Raw genomic sequence first — 27,036 nt, forward strand, 5'->3', positions numbered from 1 at the left:
TTGAAATGACACTGGGGATGGGAACCCGAGGCTCAGTGGGAGAAGAAATCTGCACAAGGTCATCCACCTCTTCAGCTGCCTGTTACGTGCTGGGCGCTAGGGATTCAGCTGGGAACAACTTGTTGGGGGAGATGACATTCTAGTAAACAATGAGACCAGTAAATGAACCAGATAATCACGATAAAGGAAATAAAGGGGTTTTCAAGAGTCAGGGCAAAGGTGGGGTGGGGTGGGGTGGGGAAGGCCTGCCCAGGAGGGGTCACTCCGGCAGAGACCTGGTTGTCGGGGAGCCGTCCGGGGAGGCCCTGGACAGTTGTCATAAGCTCAGCGGCGGCAGAGCCCGGAGGCCCCCTCGGGCCCGGCCAGGGCGCTCCCAGGGCCCCCGGAGGCGCGGCGGGCGCGGGTCTTTGTCTCCCTAGTTTTCTCTGAAGCCTCTCCGACCCCCAGCGCTGTTCCCTCTTTGACCCCGAATAACTTGTGGGCTTCCCCCGGGCTTTGTTTCCCCGGGGTCACCGCCTCCAGGACGCCCGGCAGCCGCCCGGGGCCCTCGTGGGTCCCGCATCTGACACCCCCTCCGGCCCCCGCCCCCTACCCGCTCGGAGACAGGGGTCAAAGGCAGCCCGCGTCACGTGGTCGCCGAGCAGCACCGAATCGGCCGGGAGAGCCGAGGGAGAATCCGGGTGGAAGCCGAGAAATCCAGCCCCGATAGCAGCTCCCGGTCCCGCCCCGGCCCCCGCCCCGGGGCGCTCGCCGCACGCCCGCCGGCCGCCGGGGCCTCCGGAGCCGATCTCGGGCCGGCACCCACGCTCCATCACGGGATCGAACCCCGCTCCCACGGCCGCGATTCGGGGAGGTAGGCGCCGCGGCCGGCGAGGGGAAGGGGAGACGGGCTGGGGGCCCTGGGCGCGCGGGCTCGCCCCTCTGTGCGCCGCCGGCCTGCGGGGTGCGGGGGCAGCGCGCCCCAACTTCCAGCTCTCGGGGAGACCCCCACCTCCCCGCCGCGGGGCGGGGGGGTGGTGGGGGTTGGTGGGGGGTGGGGACTGCGAGCTGCCCCAGCGCGGTGCCGGGGGCCGGGACTGGGGGCTGGGCACCGGCCGGGGGAGGGGGAGGGGGACAGCGGGCGGGAGGCGGAGCGGGCGGTGGCGGCGGCTGCGGCGTGGAGCGGGGGTGGGAGCGGCGGGAGGCGGCCGGCGAGGGGTTAACCCCGGCCGGGGCCAGAGCCCGGCGGCGCCCGCACGGCCGGGGGGGAAACCCAGGCGTCCCGCGGCTCGCCGGGAGCGCCTCCTCCCCCCGGGGGGCGCCCCAGCCGTGGCAGGTAAGAGGCTGGGAGGGCCGGGGCCAGCCAGTCCCCTGTCGCCGGGCCGGCGGGGCCCGAGCCGGGCGTGCAGGCCGCGCGGGGCCCAAGCGGCCGCCGGCGCAAGTTTAGTGCGGGCGGGCGCCGGGCGGGCGAGCCGAGTCTGCCGGGCCCCGCGCACGGGGGTGGGAGGACAAAGGGGTGGGGGGCCGCGCTGGGGCTGGGGGCAGGCCGGGGTGCGGGCGAGGGCAGCGCGGCAGCTGTAGGTCACGGATAATGTCACTCACGAGGAATGCCCCCTCCCCCTCCCCTACTCCCGAACAGGGGAAACTTTTGTCTGGCGAGGGAGGGGGTTAGAGGCCGGGTCCCCGCTTGGGGCAGGGTGAGGCGGCCGGACCGGTTTTCTCGGGGCTGCGAGAGCGGCCTGGTCTCTAACTCTCTTCCTCTCTCTGGTTCTCGGAGCGTGGAGCCTCCGCTTTGAACGCTGCTCTTTAACACCCTGGGACGGGGTGAGGAGGGGGCACTGGGACAGGATGGGAATCTGGGGACTGGCCTCCTGGCTCTTAACTGGATTGAGCACAGGGGTCAGCCAGGAGCCATGCCAGGCCCAGGGGATTCAGGACCCCACCCCTGTCTACCCCTGTCTAGCCCCAGCGCTGTACTCCCCCCCCCCCCCCCCAATCATTCAGAATGGCCTCAGGCAGTCCTGCCCCTGGTCTTGAGGTGCAGACTGACCTGGATGTCTGTCACTTCCCAGCTCTGTGACCTTGGGCTGGTTCCTTACCTTCCCCTCACCTCAGTTTCCTCACCTGTAAAATGGGAAAAATATAGTATATTCTAGAATAAGGATGAGATGAAAATCTGTGGTACCTCAGTAAACTGTGGCATGTTTATATTCAACAAGTATTTATTGCATGTTTACTATGTGGCAGGCACTGGGCTAATTGTTTTGCTTTGTTTTTTAATGTTTACTTATTTTTGAGAGAGAGACAGAGTACAAGCAGGGGAGGGGCAGAGAGGGAGACACAGAATCCCAAGCAGGCTCCAGGGTCTGAGCTGTCAGCACAGAGCCTGATGTGGGGCTCGAACCCTCGAACAGGGAGATCATGACCTGAGCCGAAGTGAGACGCTTAACCAACTGAACCACCCAGGCGCCTCTGGGCTAACTGTTTTATATATATTATTTTCTTCAGTTCTCCCGCTTTACTATGAACCACATTTCACCGAGGGGGAAACTGAGGCACAGGATGGTAAAGTCTGTGCAGGTGAGAAGTGATGGAACTTGGATTTGACTCTCCTCCCCTAGCCTGAGTCTCACCTACAGGTCTCTATAAAGTCCTGCTGTGACTGAGCTCATGGTGTCATTTTCAGTTGAAATTATGAGGACACTTGTCCCCTCTCCCCGTCACCCTCACCCCCAGGTGCTGCTCCTTCTGCCTGGTACTGGTGCAGGTTGAGGTCTTGTGCCCTGGCTCTTGTTACTGTGGGCAGCTGGACCAGGAGGGAAGTCCAGTGGAGCCTGGGCCCGGACCTCTATGGTGGTCCGACTTCTGTTGCTGGCTGGGTCCGTGGCAGGAATGCTCTCCCAGTGAGGGTGGTGCAGGAGGAGCTGGTCTCCCTGGCTCCAGCTAGGGACAGCTGGTGGCTTTGTCAACAGGCCTGTCCCCGGCACCCAGGAGAAGGCAGAACCTTTCATCTCCATTCAGACCAGGTCACTTTTAGATCAGCAGGGGACAGAGGTAGGGCCAAGAAGCCGAGCCCTTGGGGGCGATGAGAGACAGAAGGCCAAAGGATTTATATCACAGGTGTCCACTTGTGTGACTCATCAGCAGGGTCCTTATTGCTAAACTAATGGCCTGCCCTAGGTGCTGCAGCCCCAAAGGTCCCCGAGGACAGTAATAGGAGGTGGACTTTGAGCCACGGTCAGGATTACAGAATCCTAATGGAAAATGCTTGTGTGTACTGGGTTTCTGAACCTGGGGCACAGTGTAGACCCTCAGTAAATACTCTGAGTGAATATGCATGGACCCAGACTTCCGCCGGTTTCAGTGCTCTGTGCTGGCCCAGTCTTTTGGTGAGGGAACCATCTCATGACTGCTGATCAGGCTCTTATTGGGGGCCTTGAGTAATTTCTTTAAACATGGAAAACAAATTTCTAGTTAATAAATGACATCTTAAAACAATGGAGTGGGGTAGAGAATGAAGGTTCTTGGGAAATGAAAGTTTGCGTGCACATTACTGTCCTAGATGCTCCGAGGGCTGTGCCAGCACTGCGTCTGGGATTTGCAGGGTCTGTAGGTTTTTGGTAGGCTCCACGAACAGGGGGCCTTCCTGGGCTGACAGACCACTGTCAGCCTCTAGGAACAAGAGTGGAAATTCCACTACTAGCTGGACTTTGAGGGGACTCAGAAATGCGGGGCGATGAGTGGAGGGGCTGGGTGGGTGAAAGGAACCCTGAGGGATGGGGGTGACCCTTTGGCATGAGGCCAGACTGTCCTTGTCCTCGTGATCAGAGCAGAAAGAGAGGCCTCTGGGAGAATCGACAGGTGAGGGAAGGAGCCAGCAAGCAAGAAAAAATGGATAGTGAGCCTCCTGTCAATAAGGGGCATGCAAGAAACAGTTTTAATTCACAAGTTGAGGATGTGGTCGAGTGTGAAATCATAGGCTGAGGGTTGGCCCAGGAGCCAACTGAGAAACTGCATCTGTGACACGTAGAAACGGGCTCCGGTCTCAGCAGCTCCGAGCTCTCTCTGCTCTGGGCTTTGGGCCTGCTCGACCCGTCCGTCTTCCATACTTTGGGACCAAAGCCAGGCCTGCAAGTCCCTAGAGACTGGGCAGACTTCTGCTGGCTTGGAATTTGGTTTGGGTATGGCTTGAAATATCTGGACTGTTTGGAGGACTTGGACATACTTTACATGAAATGGAACATTAGGGTAATTTGTTAAATATGTATGGAAACTGTCTGCGGGGTGGGGTGATGGGGAAACGAAATGGGGTGAGGGTGAGGTGCTGCTTGTTTCTGAGTGGAGAGGCTGCTGGTCTGATGGGGGAGGGAAGACGAGGCTCCGTGATGGTGGAGAGGCAGGACGTGGTCAGTGATAGATGGGCTTTGGAAGGTCAGTAGAGGGGAAAAGCTCTACTGGTTGTTAACGTCGGCAGGGCTTCCTGGGAGAGGAAGTGTTTGTGAGGATGCAGGCTGTGGGAAGGGGGGCAGTGGAAGGCAAGATTGGGTTCTGGGGACTTTGCAGCATCCTGCTCAGGAGTTTGGATTTTATTCTGTAGCCGGTGGAGAGGACAGAGGGTGGTAAGCAGCTCGTTGAGTCGATGCCTGTTGCCGTGTCTCGTGCCAGGCTCCTTACAGACGCTCCACTGAAATCTCACAATACCCCTGCAGAGTAGCTGCTGCCACCGGTAATCCCCACCCCTGCCCCATTTCCAGATGGGGAAATGGAGGCTCAGAGGCCTTGAGTCACTTACAGAGCGGTATTGGAACGCAGGCCAGAACTGCTTTTGCCCCAGTGTGCTGTTCCTCTCAGAGGTCATTTGGCCAAAGATGGTGGTGAGACTGGTTGTGTTGAGACCAGCTCAGAGATGATGCGAGTTGGGGTCCAGCAGAGAGCTGAGCAGAGTCTGACTCAGGCGGTGGGACTGAGGAAAGGAGGAGGAGGAGGCTGAAGGACTTTGTAGCTGCTTTCGGGCTCAGGCTCATCACAGGTGACCTGAGGTTTGGGGAAGGACCCTTAAGTGACAGCATCACTGCTTCCAACCCCTGGCAGGGCTCTCTGTGGGCAGAGGGCATAGTCTTGTCCCGTGCCTCCTGAGGGCAGAGACAGCAGTAAGAGTGACAGGAGGCTAACGGGAATACGATGCCTCGGGAGAGGCGAGGTCTCCATTGCTAAAGGTAAACAGTGACCCTGGAGAGAGGGAAAGGATGCCGAAGGCGTGTGCTGGGAGGGTCAGACCTGGGTGACCTCTTTCAGTTCCCTTTTCTTCCGAGAATCTCAGCAGTTGGGGTAGTGCTCGGCCCATTTCCACCCCCTGTTTTTCTCATAGCTCTTCAGAGCTGCCCCTTCCTGTGCTTCTTGGGAAGTTCCCCATGCTGGCCTGGCCTGCAGTGCTCTGCCTGGGAGAGTCCTTACCCTGTGGAACACACTCAGCACAGCTGACCTTCCAGGGGCCCCTCGGGATGTCTGGACCAGCTGCCAGAGCTGCCGGGACTGTGGTTTCAGAGGACTGGAACCTTAGGCTTCTATTTCCCCATCTGTGAAATGGGTTCAGTCTCTCTTTCCTCAAATGTGTGGAAAGAAAGCTGAATCATGAATCAGTCTGAACCAGTAAGAGTTGAAGGGAAGGGCCAGTGGGTTTGAAAGTGCGGAGCGGGAGGGGTGGAGGCAGGGCTGTCCCCCGCCTGCCCTTCAGCAATGGTTAATGCAGGGTCTCCTGGTCTTGAAAGGTCACCAGTAGAGGCGCTTTCTCCTGCCTGTGGGGGCTGGTACAAAGTTCTGCCCATCAGCTTCAACTCGGAGGTTTGGAGCTTGATAGAAGGTGTGGATGTGAATGTCTGAAACTGTATGGCCTCTGGGGTAGAGATAGTCTGCCACCAAAGGAGTCACAGAGGGGACCAAATCTCTTCCCTAGATGGAGGAGAGTTTACATTAAGCTGCCTCCTAGCCCTTTTTATTTCTACCAGTCTTGTTTCTTGATTCAGACTGGATTAATCTAATGTTAAACATATGCATTGTAAATGAGCATTTGCTTATTTGGAGGGTAAGGTATGGGAGGTAGCCCACTATGTGACCAGTGCCCCATCTCCCATTCCCTCACAAGCCTCAGCAGAACCTACCCATCTCTGCTCATGGCGAGGATGCTGAACCCCAGTCACTTGCCCTCACCCCCCAATAGTCCCCCACTGAGGCCCAGCTCCGGTGTTACCACTTCCCTACAGTCATTCTTAATGCCATTGGACATTGCCTGCTCCCTACTTTTGCATGGGAAGAGCCTACTATATGGCCCTGTCATGGGGCCCTTCACACACCTGGCTTTGAATTCTGGTTTCTTAGGGACATGTCTCATTTCTTCTAGGCTCCAGGCTTTGGAGGCAGGGGCTGTGTGTGGCCCATTTCACCAGGGGGGAGCATTGCAGAGTGGAGTCAAAAGTCATGGGTTCAAGGGGGCGCCTGGGTGGCTCAGTCGGTTAAGCGGCTGACTTCGGCTCAGGTCACGATCTCGCAGTCTGTGAGTTCGAGCCCCGCGTCGGGCTCTGTGCTGACAGCTCAGAGCCTGGAGCCTCTTTCGGATTCTGTGTCTCCGTCTCTCTCTGCTCCTCCCCTGTTCATGCTCTGTCTCTCTCTGTCTCAAAAATAAATAAACGTTAAAAAAAAAATTAAAAAAAAATAAAAATTAAAAAAAAGTCATGGGTTCAAGTCCCAGCTCTGTCATCATTAGCTGTGGGATCTAGAGAAAATTACCTAAATCTTAAATCCCTCTAGGCTTTAACCAATGAGGATAGTAATAGTCCTGTTTTGCTAGGAGAGTTGAACAGATCAGTGCCTCACCCAGAGTAAGAGCCCAGTAAGTAGCTCTTCAAAGATAACAATGGGTATTAGTATTGTTTATACCTACGGGGTGGTCTGTCTTTTCCGAGATGGAAGGAAGAATCCTTAGGGTTTGAGTTCCTGAACATTCTGTCTCATAGCCTGGGAATGTTTATTTGGAAGAGGAAACTGAGGCCCAGAGAGACTGGGCAATTTGCACGGGGTGTGGGAGCTGCCAGTCTTATCCAGGAGGCCGGACAGGATTTCTTCTGTTACACCTGTTTTTCCTCTTTTGTCCTTTCCATCAAGGTTAAGGTGCTCAAGTTCCGTAAGGGCCCGTGTCCTCCCTAGTGGCCATGTTGAATGGTATCTAAAACTTATGCCAGATAAGTTGGCCTAGCTGGTAGGTCCTGTGGCTGTCCTTGAGAGGAGGGCACCATGCCCTAGACTGTGCACACTGTGGGCTGGCACCTCCAGAGGCCTCCCACCGAGCCTCCCTGTGCCCTGGGAAGGGGGACGGGATGATGTCAGGGAGAGGTGGCCTGGTGTAGATCTTGGGGCAGGTCACTAGAACACAGGCAGGGCAGAGGCTGGGAGCTAGGCTCTGGACCCAGATGGCCTTGCTGGATCATTTCCTACTTGTGGCACCTTGGGAAGCTCTTCAGTGCCTTCCTCCATTCAAAGGGGATAGTAACGGTCCCCATCTCACAGCATTTCGAAAGATAATGCAGGAAAGATGCTTAACTATAAGCTGAGTCCATGTGAGTTATGATTATTGTTGTAGCTGGTGATGTTGCTATTGAACAGGGAGCTCATTCCATCCTCCCCAGAGCAGGAGGAAATAGACACTTGTGTCACCCCTCCTGGTAGCAGGTGTGGCCACTAAGGCTTAGCGAAGTGGAAGGGTCAGCCTTTGCGGCGTGGGGGGCGGGGGGGCAGTTCAGGCTCAAGGGATTACCATTACGGGCTGCTGGTTTCTAAGGGGCTGCTCTGGCCAGACAGAGCAGACTTACTCTGTAAGGCACCGGAAATGAGGAAACGTAAGCATGCTCAGAGCTAGCCAAGACGGAAGGGGTTGTGTGGGGAGGTGTGGGGCAGAATCCCAGGGCTCACATGGTTGAGATGTGGTGGAGACTCTGGCCTCGTTCGCACCCGAGGTCTGGCTGAACGAGGCAGGGTGTGGATTCTCATCACCCCTAGGCCGGCCATGGATCGGCCTGTCTGGGCAGGTCTGGGGTGGCGGTCGGCGGAGGTCTGCCGTAATCATTGTTCAGTGGCAGACACCTCTGGTCTACACTACCTGTCCAGGCAGAGGCCAGGTGAGGAGAAATGAATGTCGTCATCACAGGGCCTTCACTTATGCATCACTGTCTGTCCAGATTCCCTTCCTCCTCTTCTTAGACCATGGCAGCTCCTGCTCATGCTTTTACAGGAGGGTTAATGTCACATGCTCATGGAGGCTCTTCCTTATTCACCTGCAGGTTGAGTCAGTGGTTCTCGGGGTTGGCTTCTGGACTAGTAGCATTACCTGGGTATTACCTGGGAAGTCGCTAAAAATGCAAATCATCTGACCCCACCCCAGACCTACTGAATCAGAAACTGGGATGAGGGGGGAAGGAGGAGTCCAGCAGTCTGTTTTAAGAAGCCTCCAAGTAATGGGGCACCTGGGTGGCTCAGTTGGTTGAGCGTCCGACTTCGGCTCAGGTCATGATCTCACGGTCTATGGGTTCAAGCCCCGCGTCGGACTCTGTGCTGTCATAACAGCTTGGAGCCTGGAGCTTGCTTTAGATTCTGTGTCTCCCTCTCTCTCTCTGCCCCTCCTCTGCTCACTCTCTGTCTGTCTCTCTTTGATTCAAAAAATAAACATTAAAAAAAAAAAAAAAAAGGAGCGTCCAAGTAATGTAGGTGCATGCTAAAGTTGAAAAAAACTTGGTTAGAGGGGCACCTGGGTGGCTCAGTCGGTTGAGTGACCAACTTCAGCTCAGGTCATGATCTCATGGTTCATGGGTTCGAGCCCTGCATCAGGCTCTGGGCTGACAGCCCAGAGCCTGGAGCCTGTTTCAGATTCTGTGTCTCCCTCTCTCTGCCCCTCTCCTGCTCATGCTCTGTCTCTTTCAAAAATAAACGAAAAGAAAAGAAAAGAAACACTTGGTTAGATAATTAAAAAAACAACAACACACTTCCCTCCTTGGGCTCTCAGCATATTCAGACACCCAGCAAATGTTGAAGACCCAGAGAAAAGCCCAGTTTTTCTCTACCCTGTCGTCAAGGATTCATCATCTCGTCACATCTCCAGGAGACACTCTTGTGACACAATAACAAGGTTCAGTGGAACCCCAAGACAATTATAGGAGACAGTGCTGGGGCCACTTAAGGAAGGCAGGATGAGGGGACTTGAAGGGTGGGGGACTTTGTGGAAGGCAAGGGTGGGTTCCAGGAACAAACCAGCTGTGTTCTGGGGCTGGGGCCAGGCAGAGAGTGTGGATCCTGCTCCAGAGAAGGGTGTGCGTGTGTGTTTGCGCATGTGTGCGTGTGATCACAGTGGTCAGATATGGCTTGAGAGGGTTAAGGGACCTTAGCTGTCACCAGTCCAGTGGTTTTAAGCATCTCAATATTTTTATTTTTATTTATTTTTATTTTATTGAGAGAGTGCATGTGAGTGGGGGAGAGGCGCAGGGGGTGGGGGGAGAGAATCCCAAGAAGCCTGGCACAGGGCTCGATCTCATGACCCTGGGATCATGACCTGAGCTGAAACCAAGTGTCAGATACTCAACTGACTGAGCCACCCAGGCACCCCAACTATGTCAATAATTTTAATGAAGATGATCATATCATTTTCACTCAACATTTTTTGAGACCTTATCTGCTTACTCAGCATAATCCTATAAAGTAGGCACTATTATTGTCCCCATTTTATAGATGAAAATACTGAGGCCATATAGCCATAAGGTGATAGATCTAGGAATTCTGTAGAATTCTATAGAGGTGCTTGGAAACACGATCTCTTTGGAAGAAGGGAAGTGGGAGATTGTCTTGGAATGTTTATGTAGCAGACCCCACTTGGACTGGTTTTTTAAAGATGCAAAAATACATCAAATATCAAATGAGTGAATTAGGTTTTGGCGGGGGTGATGGGATTGTGTTGGGATGATTGGGGCTGAAGCCTCCATGCTGGGGCCTCCACTGCACACTGTCATTCTTTCTGTCTTATGGACGGCCATTTGAGGTACACAGAGACTCACTCAGTGCTGAGTTCAAGGTCCCACAGCTAGGACAGGAGATAAAATCAGAGAAAGAAAAGAACCCTCTTCTGGTTCTAGGAGGAGGGGTAGGGGTGGGGGTCAAGATCAGAGCCCACTGTCCAGTGCTGTCCTTTTCTGCCTCAGTGTCACCAAGGTACTGCTGAGGAACTGGAGGGCTTTCCTGACACAGCGGGAACCCCTTCGTTTCTCAGTGGTGAACCAAGCAACAGGGACTTGCCCACACAGGGCCACACATGGCGTCATGATGGGGACCCGAACCCGGCGCTGTCTCTGTTCTGACCAGGGAAGGCTTTGTTTCCCGAAAACTGCCCCTGCAGCCCACCCCATCTTTGGCCGGCTGGGTAGCCATAGCCCTCGGGGTAGCCCAGGGCAGTGCTGGGGGCCGAGACGGGAGTGTCCTGGGGAGAAAGCTGCCAAGGAGAGGCGGGGCCGCCTCCGAGGGAAGAACACTCAGAAGCCCAAACCCCAGACGGAAACCCAGTGTATTTTCTAGGTCCTGAGAGGATATTTGGAACAATGGAAGTAGGATGGGGGAAGTTGGACTATAAAAAGGGCTTCTTGATATCCTTTTTAAAAAAAAGTCGTCTTTAGGTTGGACTTTTGTTTCTCTGAAGGATGTTTATGTAACTTCCTGAAAGCAGGGTCCCAGGGCGGCACAGTTTGTCAGATGCCACTGTTTATACACTCGGCTTTGAGCTGGGAAGGACTTGATAGGGTGGTCTCCACATTTGACAATTGGTGGAACTGAGGCTCTGAGAGGCAGGACGAGCCTACCTGAGGTCACGCAGTGAGACAGCGGGAGACTTGGCACTGGAGCCTGGGTCTTCTGGGGCCTTGCAAGGGGCTGTTGTCTTGACCCACTCCTCCCAGGGCCGTGGCTGGCATGGGAGCTGGGCAGGGGCCATGGAGGGGTCCCCCTGGGAAACACTCAAAGCTCTGGAGGTAGGGCAAGGCCAGGGCTGGTCTGTAGTGAGGTGGGCTCCCTGGATGTTGAGTTGTGCGGTGGGCGGGAGGCTGGGATGGTGTGCTTGGTGATGCCACCCCCGTCCAGATGCCGGGGCCCAGCTGTTCCCCGTCTGCCCAGCAGCTGGGAGCTGTGACTCACACCCAGTGGGTGCAAAGGCAAGGGCTATTGTACGTCGTGATTTATCCTGTTCTCCTAGCCCCGAAGGGATGACTAGACCCTGAGCCCTGGTTCGTGCCCACGCCTGTGAACTTAAGCAGCTGTGAGTTTGGGCCCTGTGTTTATAGATATGAGGCATCCCAAAGGGCTCGGGGGAATCCTCTTTCTCTGCCACCTCCTATCTCTTGATCCTACGTATCCTATGATCTTGACTCATCCATTGTCACCAGTGCAGGAGTCTGCGTGCCCCTGAAATCACGCACAACATTTCGTGGGGATTTCTATGCATTTTTTCCTGCAGAGAGAGTCTGTAGGTTTCATCAGGTTTTCAGAGGACTCGACTCCCCGCCCCCCCCACCCCGCCTCCCCGCCAAGTGCTGACAGGAGGACAGGGGCCCACATGCGTGTACTGCCTGCTGCGAGGAGTTGCTGAAGGGGCAGGGTGGTTCCAGTGTTCTAGCAGAAAGTAGCCTGGTGGCAGCAGGTGGTGCAGAGCGTGGTCTCAGAGGCCAGTATTGGGGTCTAAGCCACACCCTTCAGTTAAAAGGCCTGTGACCTTGGATAGGTTGCTGTGTCTGTGCTTCAGTTTCCCAATCTGTAAAATGGGAGTAATAATTGTCATCTCATGGTGTTACTGACTTTTAAATAAGAGAATCCATGAAAGGACTTATCCCAGTGCCTGATACAAAGTCATTACTCAGTAAGAGTTTGCTATTATTATTAGTTCCAGCTCTGTAGTCCTCTTAAGTGCCTTATCTTGGGGTATTAGTCTCCACCTTTAGCTCTGTACTCTGTGTTGGGCTTTCCAGGCTCTGCAAGGCAAGGTTGGAGAGTAGGGGTAGACAGGGAGGGAGGGAGAACCCTCTCTGTATTTCTGGGCCTCTCTAGCCCAGGCCCTCCCTGGTGCCTTGAACGTGGCTTTGTCCTGAGGCAGGCTTATGTAACCAGCCAGGCCTGGCCAGGCAGGACACGATTCTTAACCTCGTTTTGTCCTCCATTGTCTCTACCTCTGATGGAGCTGTTGCATTAGTTGATCTGTTCCTCAAGCTCCAGGGATGAAATTAACCTGTGCTATCCTGCCGCCAAGTGATGTAATCAGGAGGTTTGCTGGGAAGGTGGCCCCTCCTACCTCCTGGGGATGTTCAGAGCTGATGCCTCTGTGCCTGCTTTGGGGACGGAGACAAGGACTCTTCTTTAAGAGGAAAGACAGGCCATAGGCTAGGGGGCCTTTGACCCATGGCCCCTGTGGTTCCAGTGGGTGTGCGTACCCCTCCCTAGGATTCCCTCCCAGGAGTGAAGCCCCACCATCTGGCAGCCCACACCAGTTCTCTCCCAGGAAGCCTTCCGGGGACCTCAGCTGCAGGGGAGTTGGCTTCCGCTGAGCTCCATGGCACGTTCTGTGTCCCTTTCAGGAAAACAGAGGCCACAAACTGGCAGGCCACATCTGCCCCATGGGCACATCCTACTTAACCCATGCCAAAAATTGAGCTAATTGCCAAGAGGAGATTTCACCTAAAAATCCCTATTTCTGGCTTTACTTTACAAATTGGAAGATCGGAAGACCTTGAGCCTACGTTCTTTTATTTATTTATATTTATTTATTTATTTATTTATTTATTTATTGTTTTTTTTTTTAATATGAAATTTATTGTCAAATTAGTTCCCATACAACACCCAGTGCTCATCCCAACAGGTGCCCTCCTCAGTGCCCATCACCCACCCTCCCCTCCCTCCCACCCCCTGAGCCTGCATTCTTAACACACACTTACCTGTTTTTTCTGGCCCTCCAGGTATTTGAGTTTGTAACCCTATCCTGGAGTCATGAACTACTTTCTTTCTTGTGTTATATAGTGTTGTTCCTCGTCTGCTTTGTGAGCTCTTTAAGAATGATGGAGGGGGGCGCCTGGGTGGCTCAGTCGGTTAGGTGTCTGACTTTGGCTCAGGTTATGATCTCAGTTTGTGGGTTCCAGCCCCGCGTCGGGCTCTGAGCTGACAGCTCCGAGCCTGGAGCCTGCTTCAGATTCTATGTCTCCCTCTCTCTCCGCTCCTCCCCCACTCATGCTCCGTCTCTCTCTTGTCTCTCAAAAATAAAATAAAACATTAAAAAAAAAGAAGAATGGTGGAGGGTAGGGGGCTGGCTCATCTCTGCTCAAAGCATGGTGCTCAGGCTTAGGGCTGTGTGCACAGCAGGAGCAAATTAAATATCTCCTTTATGAATGAAGGTGTGGCAGTGCTGCTCCCCGCCGCTGGCTGCAAAGGTTCCATTTAATAGAGGCCTCTGGATCAGCCTGCCCTGTGGCCCTCGAATCCTCCTCCTCCCAGATAAGCTGTGACTGCTTAGCCACTGACCCAGGCAGCTTCTTAAGCTGCGGGTACACAGTCACTGAAGGTGTCGTCCCCATGCTGCCGTATAACCACAGAGAGGAGCATCTGACCTGTGACAGTCCCATGTTTCACTCTCCCAGGGGGTTTGGAGGAGTTTGGGGAGAGAGAGAGGCCGGGGTCAGCAGCCCTCAGATGGCACCTGTCCAGACTTCTGCGTTCTGGGGGTACAGAGGGAAAGGGGGGCATCAGCTCAGGTGTTTACTGGAATGGGCTTCCCCTCTTTTGAGCCTTTCTCTGCTTTACTCTGCTCCTAGAATACGTGCTTTATCCGTTGACTCCTCTGTCCAGATGTCTGTCCAAGGTTTATTTCACTCTTTCCGCTGAAATCCTGCACATCCCTTGAGGCCAGCTAAGCTGCGCTCCTCCTGAAAGAGGTCTTGGCTGAGAGGTTGCAGTTGTTCTGGGTGTAAGAAAAAGCTGGGAAGCTTGTAAAAACTACACGCAGATTTCTGTCCCCCATCTTTGGTTCCTTCAGTCTACGGTATAGCACCCCCTCCCCGGAAGGTTCAGACATGGGGCTCTGTAGACAGGTTTTGAGGACCCTGTCTTAACTCACGAAGCCCAGGGCTGCTAGGGAGGACCCGTGGGTGGCAGTCGGCTGTGTGACATCAATATGCCCTTTTCGCTCTCTGGGCTTCTCTTTTGCCCTCTGTGTAGGTTCCTTTCTGTGGTTGTGGCCAAAGGGGCCTTGTGAGCCATCCTTGGAGAGGATGACAGAGGGGATCAGTGCAGGTGCCAGTGTCTGGGTGGGGTGAGGCCACCTGTCACTGGGCCAGGCCCAGAGAGGTTTCACATTTGTCAGGTCATCATGGGAGGAGGGAGGCTATAAGCCTGTCAGAGTGGGCAGGCGCTATGGCCTGGGTATCAGGCCCCATAGAGAGGACCTGAGCCCAGCGAAGTTGGAGTCTAGCCTGTGTGGCCCAGTGACCTGGCCACAGGCTGAGAGGTGCCGCACTGTGTGATCCAATGGCAGGCAACCTGAGGCTTCAAAGTGCAGGCCTGGACAAGCCGTTTACAGATGGGTAAACTGAGGTACAGACGGGTCACACACAAGTGCATGGAAAGTCAGGCCTAGATTCAGGTCATCTGACTCTCAGGTAAGACTACACTCCTCTGTCCCCACCTCCCTCTGTGCAGGGTCAGTGCCAGTTGACCCAGCTGGGACAATCATCTGATTGTCTGTGTTGACCTCCAGGCTAGGGCCTGGAAAAGTGAAGTTACACTGTCACAGCCACCCTGGAGGCATGAGACCGGTGGGGTGTGCAAATTAGCCTTCAAACATTCTCCATCCCATTTTTTTTGTTTTGTTTTTCCTTAAACTGTCTGATGGGCCAGCCCCCTCGGTGCCCGTCTCTCCCTGGCACTGGGCTTCATGCTCTTTATTCTGGAGACAAAGCTTCCTTCTGATGGCCCTCAGTGCTCCAACAGGAAAAGGGCAGGCGTAGCACCGGGCCGGCCTCCTCCGCCTCCTTTTGCTGGGAGCGTGGGGCAACCTTTGTCAGATGCTGGATCCGGGACCCGGCAGCACTGGGGGGCTGGGAGAGCTGGCAGCCGCAGCCCAGTCTCTGCTCCTGCCAGTGGCTGGAGCCGCCCTGTGGAGCCAGCTGTCAGACCCAGAAGTTCTCCTGCAGTGGCCAAAAGGGTGGTAAAGGCTTCAGACAGGGGCCAGGAAAAGTCCTGTTCTGGTGCAAGCAGTCAGTTGTCCCAGGACAGGTTGGGGATTTGGCCAGGAACTGTTCATGTGACAACCCTCGGGGTTTCAGCTGGCACAGGTGATCAGCCTCCAAGCGACACAGCCTCCAAGTGTCTCCAGGAGCTGCAGAAACCAAAAGATGTGTTCAAAAAAATGCTTTTTTTGTCAAGCATTTGCCTTGTTTGGGTGCTTTTCCTTGCCCTGGGACACAGCGGTGGGCAAAACAGACCATGTCCCTGTTTTGGACTTGGGGCTGACATTCTAGCGGTGGGGCAAGATCAACAAAGCAGCGAATACCAGTTCAATACTGGCTGTTTTTCAGGTGGCAAGAGGTGCCTGGAAGAAAAATAAAGCTTGGTTGGGGGTAGAAAGAGTGACTTGAGCAAATGGCCCTCCTGTGTTGGGCAGTGGTGGAAAGCCTCTGGTAAGAGGGCCGGCAGGCTCCACGAGGGAGGCGGCGGGAGCCACGGGCTGTCTGGGGAAGAGCATTTCAGGCAGAGGAAACAGCACCGCAAAGGCTTTGAGGCAGGAGGGTGTGGGGGTGTATCTGAGGGACAGCCAGGAGGCTGGTGTGGCTGGGACAGAAAGAAGAGTCACCCTTGTCGGGGATGGGACCGGAGGGAGGGCAGACTCGAGAGGACTTTGCTGTTTAGTGTGAGTAAAGGTGAAGCTGCTGAGGGGGGGCAGAGGCCGCCCTTGTTCCAGCACACATTTGGGAAGGACTGAGTGCACTACCACCCGAGAAGTGACGGCAGGGTGGAAAGCCCCCGTAGGCACTCAGATGAAGGAGGGCTCAGTGTGACCACTGTGCGGGAGGGAGCCAGAGGTCGGATTCTGGCTCAATTTCACTGGATAAGCTGATGGATTGGGTGTGGGATGTGAGAAGAAGCGGGTGCCCACAGCAAGGATTCTGGCCTGCAGCACTGGAAGGACAGCGTTGTCATTTACTGAGACAGGGAAGGCTGCATGACGAGCAGGTTTGGGGAGAGAAATGGAGATTTCAGGTCAGATGCGTTATACCGGAGCATTGGCTGGAGTGGAGGGCACGTGAGTAGAGATTGGTCCTGGGCCTTGTATTCCTGCTGCTGAAGGGGCAATTCCTGTGTGGGTGTGAGGGCTGCCCTCCCGAACTCTGAGACTCTGTTCTCTAAGAACAAATGTTTCCTGGGCCCTTCATGTTCTTTTCTCTCTTTGACAGCCTCCTACTGCTTTTCCCTTCGGAGGAAAAAGGCAGATTCTGATGGCTCGCTGTCATGGTGGTCCCAGCCTTTCTACCTGGCATGGCTCTTTGGTCGGGGGGGTGGGGGGGCGGAGGGGGCAGGCTGGAGGTGAGCCCTGGAGGCCTCAGGCCTTGTCTTGGCTCTGCTACCAATAGAGAGAGCTATCACTCTGGGCCTTGGTTTCCCCTCTTGTACACAGAAGTGGTGAGCTTGCCCCAGGGTTCTGAGGGTGGAAGGTTACGCTTGAGGCGGCCGCATAGCACGGTGGTTAAGAACCTGGGCTTCGGAGTCCAGGTATGGGTGTGCATCTTTGCCCTGCTGCTTCGCTGTGAGACTCTGGGCCAGGAACATAACCTCTCTGAGCCTTAATTTTCTCATCTGTGAAAATGGGCCAAGCATGGTACCTGTGTCCGAGTTGCAGTGAGAGTTAAATGAGAAAATTTGCACAAAACATGCAGCAAAGGCCCTGGCACATCCCATTCTCTGTTAACTCGGGCTGTTAGTAGCAGTGACCTGTGCGGTGGGTCAGGGGAAGGGGTTTCGCCTGGGGGCAGTGGGAGCCATGGCAGGTTACTAAGTAGGAGTGTGTTGCACATGTGATGTGAGAGCAGCTGCAAGTGTGGGGACTTGGCCTGAGTCCTCTTGGTAAGTCCCTGACCCCTTCTACCCGCCAGAGTGAGAACTGGGGGCTGGCCCTACTGGGTTCTCCTGCCTTCCTCAGGTGGGGGTCTTCACTGACCTGGCATGAGCAGCCTCTGCCTTGCACAGGTCCCTCAGGGATGGAGTGATTCTTTTCCTTAAGTTCTCCTACAGGCCTCTTGGGGTGTACATGCCAGTGACTGACCTTAGGGAATGTAAATGTGGGGCTTTGAGGGGTGGGTGACATTGAGGGGACTTGAGTTACATGTAGGGCTCTGGACAGGGCTGGGGGGGGGGGGCGGGGCAGGCCCGGAGTAGCATTCCACTGGGCACTTGACTGTGGCCTCGGTTCCTGGTCTCGGTCCAGGCTGGGTGGTGCTTGCTGCACTGGAGCCGTGGAGAGGTTGACGACGGGCGGAGGAATGTGGCCCCCTCAAGACCCACACTTCACTGGTGCCCAGGCATGCCGGCTGAGCCCTGGGCTTTCGCAAGCCTGTTTCTCCTCAGTTGAGCCATGCCAGGATGGCAAAGGACATTTCGGAGCCCCCAGGGCTCACAGCCAGGCTGTCATTAGGCATTGCTTGTTTTCCCAGGGTCCAAGCATTTTTAGAGATGGAGGGGGCTCTGGAGATATTCCAGGGACTTCTCTTAATAGCTGGGTAAATTGAGATCCAGAGAGAGCAAGGCACTTGACCAAGGTCTCACAAGGCCACCGCCCTACTATCTGTCACCTCCCTTTGTTCCCATGTCCTTTGCTTAGACTCCTGGCCTCCTGCCCGGATGTTTGTAACAGCCTCTGTCTTGTGGGCTCTCTGAGAGCTTTGTTTGTCTTCCTATTATCATACTCTTGCCTAACCTGCCAGGCACACGTGCTGCTTGAGCGTGTCTGGTCTCCCTTCCGGTCCCAGACTGAGCAGCGCAGCACAGAGGTTCTGAGCCAGCTCTCCCTTCCTAGCATGGTGACCTGGGGCAAGATAGCCACAATTTCAGAGCCTCAGTGTCTCTGTGAAAGGCAAACAGTAGTAGTACTTAATCAATGGTGGGGGGGGGGGGGGGGTTTAAATGAGATCATGTGTGAAGGATATTATATCTGCGAGGACTGAGCTCTCAAAAATGGTCATTGTTATAAACGCTGACTGAACTGAAGGTCGAGGGCGCGGAGGAGTCAACAAAGCTTTGGACTGGGAGGCAGAAGATGGGCGCTCCGAGTTCACTCTCAAATACTGCCTCACTGTGTGCATTTGGGGACATCACTCCTCCTCTGGGAACCCCACTTTCCTCATTCGAGAAGGGTGGAAGAAATCCCTGCTATGTTCTTGTAAGGCTGTCATGTGATGCTAAAGCAATGTCTGTGAAAAAGCTTTGCATCTGTGTAATGATTTAAAAATGGCACGGCAGTGGCTGCGGTGTGCTGATGGTGATGAGGACATTGTAGCCACAGGGGTGGACAACTGGCTTGGCTGCAGTCTGGTCAGTCTGCAAATGCTCAGCGCCCACACGGGCTTCCCATGCCTGCCTGCCTGCTCCCGGCCTCCACCAGCCTGCCTTTCACATCAGCCTCACCACCGCACACTCAAAGGTGTGGGAGGTGCAAAGACCCAGTGGCATCTTCCAGGCCCTGGTGGATTTTGGGTTATCTGTGGCTAATGCCATGGAATGTAGGATTATAGCCAGACACTGGTTCGAATCTCAGCTAAGCACTTCCCAACTGGGGGCCTTAGCAAGTTGCTTAACTTCCACGAGCCTCAGCTTCCATACTTGTAAGATGAAGCCCTGATGAAGTGGAGGCCAAGCATTCGGCAAAGGGCGCCACGCATGGTTATATAGGATGGTGGTATAATGTGTTTTCTGCCTGGAGTTTGAGGACTGATGGGAGAGGGAACCATTGTGCCCATTTCTGGGGATGAGCTGTAGGTCAGAGATGCCCAGCTTGGAAGCAGCAGGGCCTTTGGAGTCATCTGGCACTGCTCGCTTTGCCGGTGACAAAAGCTGGTCCTGGAGAAGAGCAGGTGCTTGGCCGAGGTCACTGGCGGGTTAGAGGAGGGCTGGACCTCGGGTGAACTTTAAGGAGCCCCTCACTCTCGGGTGCTACTGGGAGATGGTGCTCCCTCTCAGCATCGGGCAAGTGCACACAGCAACATCTGAGAGTGGGCGCCTCTTTACCATTTGTGTCTGCTGCCTCACTTGCCTCCCCCCAGTCAGGTCTGGGACCAGAACTCCAGTCTCCTGACCCCAGGAACTGAGCCACCAGCCTTGGGAGTGCAGGGACACCTGTGAGGCACCTTCTAAGAGTCTCACAGAGGCCCCTCGGGCCCCTTTAAAAGGAATCTGCCGTAAGTAGGTCACCGGATACTTTTCACTCTATGCTCTCTAGTTTCTGTGTTCCAGAGAAAGTGAGGCCCTCCTCCCTGCCTCCCACCACCTCCTACCCCTTCCCCTGCCAGCTGTGCCTCCATGTAAGCATGTTGAGGCCCTCACACTCAATGCGTGTTGGTGGCGGGCCCCCGTCGTGGCAACAAGCCCCAGCACATCTAGAGAGATGAGGCCACTTTCATGCGTGCCTTGAGGAAAGCCTCCTGGGTCTCAGCAGGCCCGTGCTGTGCCCACCAGGCCTCCAGGAGATTAGGGAGCTTCCGTGGCTCTAAGTGACTCGAAGCTTACCCTTCCTCTTTGTTGCTCCCAGCGCATCTGGCTTCCCTCTGCGCTGGCCACAGGGCCTGGAACTTTTTCAGTCTCCCTAAGGCTTTCCTGTCTTGTGGGCAGCCTAGTCTTGGGACATCCATCTGGGCCAGTGGCCCCATCACCACCAGTGGGCCTGTCGGCTAGTCCTCAGGTGGCTGTTAAGAGGTAGCCAAGGCCGCTAATCCCTGCAGGAGTTCTTAGGATTTATCCAGGCCCCGGAAGGTGGTCCTGGGCCACCCTTATGACGTGACATGAGGGGACTTGGACAATTAGCCCAGTCTCTGTCCCTGGGCCCACGCATACAAAAACTCCATCTTTTTTTTTCCTACCCTGACTCTCAGGGCCTGGAATTCTGCCATTAGCAAGTTGCCTTGTGCTCTCCTTGACGTCCTCTAAAAAGGCAGATACTCCTGCATGTGGACAGTCCTACGTGTTTACTGCTAAAGAGTAAAGCCAGGCTAGCCTGGCCCTTTTCCAGCTGCCTGTGTGACCGTGGCCATGTTGCTTCTCCTCTCTGGGCTACCTAAGGCCCTTTCACCTAACACCTCAACACGCTGGTCTGGATTCTACACCTTCCACACTCTGGCAGTTACCCTTCTTCCTCCTCTGCTGGGCGGACAGTGGGAAGGACCCCGCAGCTGAGTCGGGATGGGGGCAGGGCCCAGAAGCCAGTGTTACCACCAGCGGGCCCAGATAGCTGAGCGGATATCATATCATCATATCGGGCCTACTTCCTGTTCTTTTCAGGACAGGTGGGGAAGCAGGTCTGGAGGGGGAAGGCTCTTGCTTCACATAGGAAGTCAGGTGGAGCTGTAGCCATAGAGCAGATTTCCTTGCGGCCAGCGCGGGTTCCTCCACTGCCGGCTGCACCTTTCGTGAGAGTGTCTGGAGGGCCCATCAGCATGAGGGCCAGGGACGTGCTTTCTCCTCCTCCATGGAAGGCACCTCCAGGCTGGGGCCTCTGCCTGTTGTGGGGCCCCTGAGTGTGGGGCAGAAGCAAGCAGGACATCCTCTTCCTGAGGTCCGGGAGGGAGGGGCCGGTGGCCTCTGGCAAGGAACCTGGTGGTGAGGGGCCTGGAGGCTTCCGGAACATGGTTGGTGGCTCAGGATGCCCTAGAGCCACCACTCCCTCCCTCTTTCCCTCCCTCCCTCCCAGGGAGGGGACTGGCTGAAAGTAATGCCATTTGTCCTAGCTCTGGGATTAGGTGCGGCCTCGTCAAGTGAGGAGCGTGCAGCCATTAAGAGGACGCAGTGAAGGGAAGCCGAGCCCAGCGCTGCTGCCTGGAGGTCTGGTGGGTCTTATCATTCTCTCCCCGGCCTTCCCTTACCCTCTGACCACAGCCCCTAGGCCCCTCCCTTCTGTCCAGTCCTCCCAGGTGTGTCTGGATGTGTGTGCACCAGTAGTGTGGGCATGTTCACAGCCATGCAGGAGGGGCCCGGGTGTGCAGGGAGTGGGACAGCCTGGCCCCAAGCCTGGCCCTGGGTCCTGTCTGCATTTAGGACCAGGAGCAGGTTCCTGAAGTGTCTCAGCCCCTGGGGCAGCCCCAGAGAGATGGCTCGGGGCTGACCTGGCAGATTCCTGTTGGAGGAGAAGGAGGTAGTGGCAGAGGGGTAGGAAGGAAGGGCTGTTTCTCTTGATAGTTCCGTGATCCTGTGAACCCACAGAAGCCAACAGGTCCAAGAGTTAAAGAATACTGCAGGGCCATTGGGGGGAGCAGGAATGGCGAGGTCCCAGGGTGCTGAGAGGTCACATTCATGGCCTCAGTCTTGTCTACACTTGTGAAAGCCACAACATGTCAAAGCCAGGACTCCTGGGCAGTTCCCCTGTTCTTATTTGGTGTGTGTTTGGGGGGGGGGGATGGGGGAGTGGTCACAGCCACCCTGCATTTGTTTGGAATGCAGTATCTGTCTGGGGAGAGCCCTCTAACAGCTTTCATAGATTCTGGAAGGGTTCTGTAACCCGGGAGGTCACAAACTTCCGATCTAGTGCACACCCCTCGTTGTCTAGTGGAGGAAACAGAGGTGAGGAGAAGGGAAGGGTCTTGCCCAGGGGCACCTAGGGAGCGAGTGGCAGGGCTGGGATGCTGATGTGGACCCCAGGCCCACATGGGTTTTGGCTTCTGTACCCATGAGATGGAGCGCTCCCCACCGCCTAGCAGTACAGCTGCTTTATGGAATCTCTCGGGGGGCATCTGGTGACCTGGGGTGGACCCGTGGAAGGACAGGGGCTGGGACTGACCAGCCTTGCCTGGCTCCTCTGCAGGGGTGGCAGATGGGGGTGGGGAGGTTCAGGGCATGATAAACTTGTTTCTACGTCACTGGGAAAAAATGACAAATAAATGGGGTCATGGTAGTACCTGGTGTGCCACAGACCCCTGAGGCATGCTGGTCACCATTTTCCTTCGAGTTGGCCCTCGAAGTTGAGATGTCCTACTTCTTCTTACCCTCACTCCTTCGTCTCTTCTTCCTTCACTTGAGGCTGCTGCCTGGGCCATGGAGGCGGCCCCCTTTCTAACATGGATACCTGCTTGTCAGAGGTGACCGAGGCCCCTGGGGCAGGGGAAGGTGAGGACCCTCTGGCTGAGGTCTTGCCTTTCTGGGAACCTTTGGTGTCCTACTCTGCCAGTAAAGACTTTCCCATTCCTGAAGAAATTGGGTCAGCCTGTGTTTAGGTAGCTGGGATGGGTCATCGGCAGGAAACCTCTCTAGGCCACAGACCTCACTCAAGAATGGTGTGGAATGCTGAGCATAAGGACTGTCTATAGGTTACAAATAGCCCACCTTGGAGGACTGGCCCAGGGTCATCCTAAGCTCTGCCTCTGCCTAGCTGGGTGACTTTCAGTCGGTTGCTTACCCTCTCTGAGCCTAGGTTTCCTCATCTGTAAAGTGCATATATCAGTGACCCCACCTCTCTGGGTGTGAGGATTGGGTGTGACAGATCAGAGCAGGCTCTCAGCACTGACCCAGTGTGGGGCTGGTGAGTTATCAGGAGCTCAGCCAGTGCTGGCTGCCGTCCGGCAGGGAGGTTATGAGATTTGCAGGGAACTATCATTCCATTCCTTTTGAATGCCTATGATCTGAGCCTAAGAAAAATAGGAATGGATTCGACTCTGTCATCGATGGATTTGGGGGTTGGGTGGAGAGAGCCCTATTTGGGGAAGCTTCATGGGCTAGTGAAGAGCATGCCCTGTGATGGGCCTCCCCGTCTTGGTCTGTTAGGAGCTTTGGTGGGACTGGGGGGCAGCTGGTCCTGACCTGTCTTGTTCCTGACTCCGCCCCTCCCCACAGGCTGTCTTGTTTGTTTGCTTGTGAAACCCTTTCTTCAGAGCTAGTGCATAGGTAAACTCTCAACTCCGGGCCTGTTGGAGGAAAGACAGCTTCTCAACAAGTAGGGTCTAAGTTCCTGAGGTTTTTTTGTTGAGCATTCCCTGCTGGGGAACCCAGAACAAATCCCAGGTTAGGAACCTGGGAGTGAACCAGCAGGGAATGCTTTGTTTGCTTGTTGATTGATGGCTGATTTGTGGGTCTTCCTCCAAGACAGATCGTGAGAGGCTGCTTTTGATGTTAAAACACGCATAAAATGGATGAAAACAAAGACAGACAGAGCACCATTCAAAGGGAGCAGAGAATAGGATGTCCAGAGCGGTAGAGTGTGGTAGCCGTCCCGGGCGAACACAGGGGACCCGTGTTGCTGACAGCTGAGGATCACAGGCTCTGGAGCTGGTGGCCTGTGCGAGATCCTTGTCACCCACTCGTTAGCTCCGTGGGCTGGGGCAAGTCGCACGCCCCCTCTGGGCCTCACTGTCCTCATCTGTAAAATGAGGGGAAGGTAGGTCACAGTGCTGCGGTAAGGGTTAAATGAGCATGTCATACCGGCATATTGTGTCCAATAAATGAGTTCCTAGCATTGATGCATTTGGCTCGGATCCCCAAAGGGGAAGGTAATTGGCAAGGGCACATCTGTCTTGAGCACCTACTGTGGGTAGGAGACCACGTCTGCTTTGAAGAGCTTTTGGTGAGGTTGGGGGACCAGTGTTCCAGTCCCGAGAGGCCCTGGCATCTGGCGGCACACATCCAGCGCTGCATGATGGGACACAGAGCAGGAGAGCTCATCTAGGACTTTGAAAGCCACAGCTGGTCTTGGAGGAGGATGGGCAGGCTTTTAGTGGACAAGAAAATGGGTCAAGGTAGGTGGGCGTGGGGGCAGGGGATCCTTTGCTTGCTCTCTCTCTCTCTCTCTCTCTCTCTCTCGGGATCTCAGTGTCCCCATGTGCTCACCACGGGGTGGACTCCACACTGCAGCCCCGAGGCTCTGAGCCAGACTGCCGACAGTCCCTTGGTGGCGGCCCCGGACTCCGGACTCTGGGGTGACTGATGGGCAGCGGCTGGGCCCTCGGCCAGGCGGCACTGCGGGCCTGTGGGGGATGGGGTGTGCAGCGAATTCCAGCAGAGGAAGGGATTTGCTTCTGGTTCGGCCTCCCAGGGGTGTAATTGGGCTGGAGAAACTCCTGCACAGCTGGGAAGCAAATGTGGAGGATTTTCTGTGCTGCACTGTGCGTGGTGGGTGGGGCAGGCTGAGGCCGGGTGGCTGGTGGAGCTGGGAGGCTTCGGGGTGTGGCCGGGTGGTGGGTGGTGGGTGTGATTGTGCTGGGGGTGGGACAGGCCGGGAGGGGCTGGGTCAGCTGTGGGGAGTGGCCCTGGGATTGCCTGTGGGGCTGCCACTGCCCAGGCCTGCAGCCAGCCCTCCTCCCCCAGGCCCGGATGCCCATTCACATACTTCTGAGGCTGTTTGCGGGGCTCTTCCTGCACCTCCTTCAGCTCCCCACCCCGTACTTGTGCCTGTGGCCCAGATGGCTGTGACGACACCATTTGAACGTGTCGGCACCGTGTGAGTTTGCCCATGCGTCTATATGCATAGGAGTATGGGGCATCTGGGGAGGGTGTCAGGAATGACCCAGGCGGGAAATAAAAGCTGGGCTAGGTGAGCACCCGGGGCTGCAGGGACCTTCCTGCATTTTACCCTGCAGCAGCTTCACACCAGAAACCTAAAACCTTGGGGTTTGGTAAAGCCTACTTCCCAGTGCCCAGGGCCATTCTCGGTGCCTAGTGGTGCTCTGTAAGTACAACGAGGGGACAGGGGATGGGCCATCTGCTGTGCCCCACTTCCAATGTCCTCCCAAACCTGACGCCGTTTCTTCTCCTTCTGGATCCACTGTGAATTTGGTAGGTGGCCCTGGGCCAGTTGCTTCCTGAGCCTCAGTTTCCAAATCTGTTAAATGGCTAATCATTTTACCAGCCTATATCGCCGTGTGCCGGGCCCTGCGCTGTTTTGCACACGTCATCTCTTTTAGTCTGGGCAGCAGCCCTGCGAATATATAAAGCCTGTTTTACACTTGGGGAAACCAAGTCTCAGAGAGGTTGAGGGATTTGCTCAAAGATCACAAGGCTAGTAAATAATGGATGCAAGATTCAAGCTCAGGCAGGCTGGCTCTAGTCTAAGCCCTTAACTGTAATGCTAGCAGCTGGTGCATGGCCACCTCACAGAATGACACGTGCCGCCCTTCACAGGAGGTCTGCTGCACACAGTAGGCGCCAGGTAAACGTGAGGGCTGGGTCATTAGGTGTGCTTCACCATGAAAGGCACAGGACGCTCAGCCTCTGAGAGTTCTTGGTCCTACTCCTGGTGTTGACCTGCCCATCCAGGGCAGAGACGGACCCTCTCCCCAATCCTGATTCTAAACACCTTGGTTTCTGGAAGGCCCTTGGCCTTTGCCTCCTTTCTCTCCAGGTCCTACACAGGATTGTGGGGGAACCAGAGCATTTTGGAGTAAGGGGGGGTGGGTGGGGTAGGGAGTGACTTTCAACTCCAGAGCAGTGGCCACAGTTACCGTGGTATTTCCCGAAAGTGCAGCGTTGCCATGGTATCTCCATGACAACCAGAGCATCTCATTCATTATCCCCAGCACCTTGGCAGGGAGAGCTGGGTCTGGGGCTGAGAGAGCACAGTGGGAGCCTGGCTAAGAGCTAGAGGCCTCAGTGGCCGAGGCCCCCTCCTGCTCTCCCCATCCCAGCTAACATGTCCCTGCAGGCTCTGGAGCCACCTCTGTCTCCTGGGGTCTGGCTTCAAATTTCAGCTCTGCCACGGACTAGCTGTGTGATTTTGAGCAAGTGACTTAACCTCTCTGAGCCTCATTTCCCTCAACTGTAAATGTAAATAATGACAGTAGTTTAAGGCTTAAATGAGATATGGCATGTAAAAGTGCTAAACACAGTACCAGCCAGGCTTGTGGTAAACGTTTGAAATGTGGTAGCAGTGAAAATAACAACGGCGATAATTATAATGGTATCATTGTTGTTATTATTTTTATTATAGAAGCCCCTGGGTTTCATGGAGGAATGAAAGGCCAAATTTTTGAAGTTAGGGAGGAAACCCATTTGAGTCAAGATTTAGTGGTTTCCTATGTGACTGGGCAAGTCATTTCACTTTGAAGCCTCAGTCTCCTTATCTGTACATTAGGAGTAATAACAGGTCATTATGAGTCATTCATATCTTGAGTATTCAATTAGAACCTAGGCCTGGGGAGAGTGGTGGGGGCTTCCCTGCCCTTTGGGGCACCCAGGCATGTGGGGAAGGAGAAGGAATGAAATTAGTATTTGTGGAGGGCCTATGTGCCGGGTGTCAGGAAGGGCCTCTGCCCCTGCAGAGGTCAGTCAGTCCTGCTCCTGCCCCGGGTTCTGGAGCCTACAGGGTGCAGAGTTGTGTATAGAAATACCTGGAGTCTCCTCTGCATGGACCTCACACTCAGGTGCACCCAGGGACTGGGCGGGAAGCCAAATGAAGGAAGGAGGTCGACTATGGGACTGTGTTAACTGGAGAATGCGTACCTCAGCTGATGGTGGCCTCTGGGGGTGCGTGCCCAGTGTCAGCCAAACGTACTCTTTTTATTTTTATTATTTAAGTATTCATTCATTCATTCATTCATTCATTCATTTATAGAGGGTGCAAGTGAGCGAGGGGCAGAGAGAATCCCTGGAGGGGCAAAGAGAGAGAGATGCAGGGAGAGAGAGACAGACAGACAGAAGCAGGACTCACCCAAAGCAGAGCTCGTGCTCACCTGATGTGGGACTTGAACTCACCAACCATGAGATCATGACCTGAGCGGAAGTCAGATGCTTAATGACAGCCACCCAGGTCCCCTGAAC

General features: G+C 55.1%; 1 protein-coding gene across 4 annotated transcripts in view; it reads left to right on the forward strand.

Moving 5' to 3' along the window:
- Positions 1-644: 644 nt before the first annotated feature.
- The window catches only part of NDST1 (N-deacetylase and N-sulfotransferase 1), a 58,984-nt gene continuing 32,592 nt past the window's right edge, over positions 645-27,036 (forward strand). Inside the window, exon 1 of one of the 4 annotated variants that reach the window (XM_019464425.2) lies at positions 645-853. The gene's annotated coding sequence lies outside the window, so the exon portion shown is untranslated. Of the gene's footprint in view, positions 854-1,157; positions 1,316-2,487; positions 2,560-21,028; positions 21,126-27,036 lie in introns of those variants that run through there. The other 3 variants (XM_053907035.1, XM_053907036.1, XM_019464426.2) reach the window with 3 other exon arrangements.

Source organism: Panthera pardus, unplaced genomic scaffold, assembly GCF_024362965.1.
Source record: "Panthera pardus isolate Hobbes unplaced genomic scaffold, ASM2436296v1 HiC_scaffold_2, whole genome shotgun sequence".
NCBI lineage: Eukaryota > Metazoa > Chordata > Mammalia > Carnivora > Felidae > Panthera > Panthera pardus.